Source organism: Onthophagus taurus, chromosome 3 (assembly GCF_036711975.1).
Source record: "Onthophagus taurus isolate NC chromosome 3, IU_Otau_3.0, whole genome shotgun sequence".
In the NCBI taxonomy this organism is placed as follows: domain Eukaryota; kingdom Metazoa; phylum Arthropoda; class Insecta; order Coleoptera; family Scarabaeidae; genus Onthophagus; species Onthophagus taurus.
In genome coordinates, this window is record NC_091968.1 from 18324739 (window position 1) to 18328099 (window position 3361).

The following is a 3361-nucleotide window of genomic DNA, read 5'->3' on the forward strand; positions in this document are numbered from 1 at the left end:
GTTTTCCGTACCAAATAGTTGTAGAACATCTTTTCTATACTTCTTTTGTGAAATTTTGATCGTTGTCTCCCCCTACACTTTGTATCACCCATAATTTTAATAATTCGGGATCTGAAAAAACAGACTGTGAGACAAACAATTCAGTGTATTACGTACAAATATTTATTCTGTTTTAATTGCCAACGGAATCAATCAAGAAGAATCAACAACAGACACTGGGAATACAAAGTCAATGATTTTATTAAATATTTATAAGATGCGTTATAGTGATATTAATATTTTTATTTTGAATAAATCATTTAAACATAATTAATTTTTTAACATGTGTTGTGTTTTATACTATTAATAACAATATGTAATTGGTACTTCATTTGAAATAGAGTTCAAAAAAATTTCTTTTTGATAATTGTTATTACAGAATTAATGAAGAGATAGGACTTCTTGAGTTCCTAAAAACATATATTTATATCGCTTTTCTACTTTTAATTAAAATTATTTACGTTTGCTAATGCAGTATGGGACATTTCGCCAAATAAAGGAACTCGTAAAGTGAGTGGTTGTTGGCTCAAACAAAGTAAAGTCAACACTTGTTTACGTGTCACCACATCCGCATCATACCAGTTCAAATTATATACCACGTTCGCAACATTGTTACCCTAACAACATAAAAATACATCAAAAATTTTTGTTTTACATATTCAAAATAATTCATACCACCGTAATTATTTTGTGTCCAAATGTGTGAGTTAAAAATAACCCAAACCAAGTTGTTACACCAACGGTAAAGCTTGTCATATCTTTTCTCTAAAAAAATAACATTTTATGGATTATATCATTACGTTTAATTAAAATTGAAACCAAAAGAAATTAAGTAGTGGAGATGATTGAAACACATAAACCAAACAGTTTTTGAGGTACAACTAATTTGATGTGCACTTTATTAGTGAATTGAAACATCCTAAAATAAAAAATTTACTTATTTATGTACTAACACATTTTTTAAGGCTAAGATACCTGAATATTTCTTGATGATACGTGATAATAGGTTGGAGTACTCTAAAATTTCTTTCCTTATTTTTGGATAATGTGATGTCATCAATCATCTGATTAAGTTTTTCAATACGTATAATCAATAATTCCAACGAATAACAATACATCATTACCGTAACGAATATAATATTAAATAATATTCTTATAATGAATGTTTGAAAAAATATTATTAGTGCCATACTCCATGGTTTTAGATCAAATGGTACATAAGATTCCAATATTAAACAATGTTTAGTTGTTTTAAATGTAGCGCAATTATCGTCCAACAGAGTAAGATATGTTATGAGGTATGCCCAGAGGTAGGCACCATAATTGACTATTTTTAATACATTTTTTATGTTTCTTTCAACAATTTCCAATCTTTGCGGAATATCAAAACGATTAAAGTCGCTTAATAATTTAATCATCTCAAACACTTGATTTCGATGTTGCAATGCTTGCATAGAACCAGACATAACTAGAGCTGCCACCATAATAAATTGCATATGAAATAAACATTTGTAAAAATTCGCCTGGTAATCTGAAAATTTAAAAAAAAATATTTCTGTTCTTTAAACAGTTAGATAATTCTTACTCATAAATTCTTTTAGCGAAGGATAAATCACCAAAGTTATATTTAGAGCAACCAAAATTATTCCTCCGAGTCCTGCAAATCTTTGATTGGTGGGCCAACTGTGGTATTTCTGCAAATATTTTAGTCGAAACCAAGGGTTCTCGACATTTTGTAGCAACTGCACTAACTGAATTGAACGAAGTAGCTAAGAAATAATATATTGTTACGAGGTGTGAATAGGAATCCACCCGAAGAACGAACGATGGATTCCTAGAAAGAAGACGAGATAACAGAAAACGTATAAAAGGAGCGAACCGTTTACCAAATGATATAGTAATCGGTCGCGCTCCAAATCGCACGTCTCCGTTATTATAAATTGTAAAACTTAGAATTAATCAATAATAAACTTTGTAAATCATTTGTTTTAAGAGTATAATAAAATCTTATTTTTTAAAAACAAATACAATCTTTCTAAAATCGAAAGTGGCGCAGTCAGTAGGATAGTTACTACGGACATTTGTGAATTAAAAACGTCGCGAGTGAACGGTGGATTTTAATCCTTTGAGGACTATCCGAACCAACGAGAAGATCGACCAGTCGAGGAGGATTCTAAAATTGGAAATTCCCTGGATCGATTAACCAACGAGAAGATCAACCAGTCGAGGAGGACCCTAAAATTGGAAAATCCCTGGATTGATGAACCAAATGAAAACAACAACAACAATCATACTGTAAGTACCTATTGATTTAACTCAGTGATCCCAGTATAAAACCCTACATCCAAAATTGAGAACCTAAATTGCGAAGACATATTAATTGCCTTACGTGAAGTTGAAGAACAATTAAACATGGAAATAAAACCGGTAGATCAGAACCTGATACCAGTTTTTAGTGGAGATAAAACCACTCTCCGTAGTTATGTAACAGCATGCGAATACCTGATCGAAGAATTTTTAAATCCAAACCCAAACAATGCCAGAATGGCCAGAAGACTCCTTATGATTTTTATGGGAAAATTAGAAGGAAGAGCTAGAGAAGCAGTTGATGCGAACAGAATTCCAACTTCGTGGCCGGAGCTAAAAGAAATTTTAGTGCATAGTTTTGGAGACAAAAGGTCAGAGGATGTTTTGGTGCACGATTTGAATAATGTGACCCCGAAAACAAACGAAAGTGCGCAAGATTACGCAGTTAGAATTAAGGGAACGTTGTACACCCTATTATCAAAGATAAATCTAACAGAAGATAATTTAGATATTCGTCATATGAAGATTAACCAATATAATCAATTGGCATTACGTACATTTCTGTTTGGTCTTGACATGATCAACGAGAAATTGGGCATGGAAGTAAAACTACGACAGCCAGGCGACATCGAAACAGCGGAAGGATACGCAATTGAAATCGAAAATTACAACGTACAGAAGAAAAGGTATTTAGATGCGTGTAAACGACCATTTACTCCAGTATTCAGATCGATATCTCAAAATCCGAATCCCAATAAAATGATGCGAGCACAACAACAACCAGTAGCGAGATTATCGTTACCTTGGCCGCAAGGACAACCGCAATTTCGTCAAAATTTCCAATCTCAACGATTCATACCGCCAGCGCCGGTACAACAAAGAAATTATACGCCAAGATTTGCGTTATCACCAGCTCAAGTTCAACAGAGAACACCTGATAGACCAACGCCTATGGACATTGACACGTCAGCGATGAAACGTCCAGCGTCTAGCTTTCAAAGACCTGCTAAGAGAC

At 33.1% G+C, this 3361-nt stretch overlaps 1 long non-coding RNA gene across 1 annotated transcript; it reads right to left on the bottom strand.

Moving 5' to 3' along the window:
- Positions 1 to 337: 337 nt before the first annotated feature.
- LOC139429216 (uncharacterized) lies at positions 338 to 1564 on the bottom strand. The gene is made up of 4 exons (XR_011639877.1): positions 1015 to 1564; positions 715 to 958; positions 501 to 656; positions 338 to 449 (listed from the first exon to the last, which is right to left on the bottom strand). It is a non-coding gene; the product is annotated as an uncharacterized lncRNA (long non-coding RNA).
- Between the last annotated feature and the right edge of the window lie 1797 nt (positions 1565 to 3361).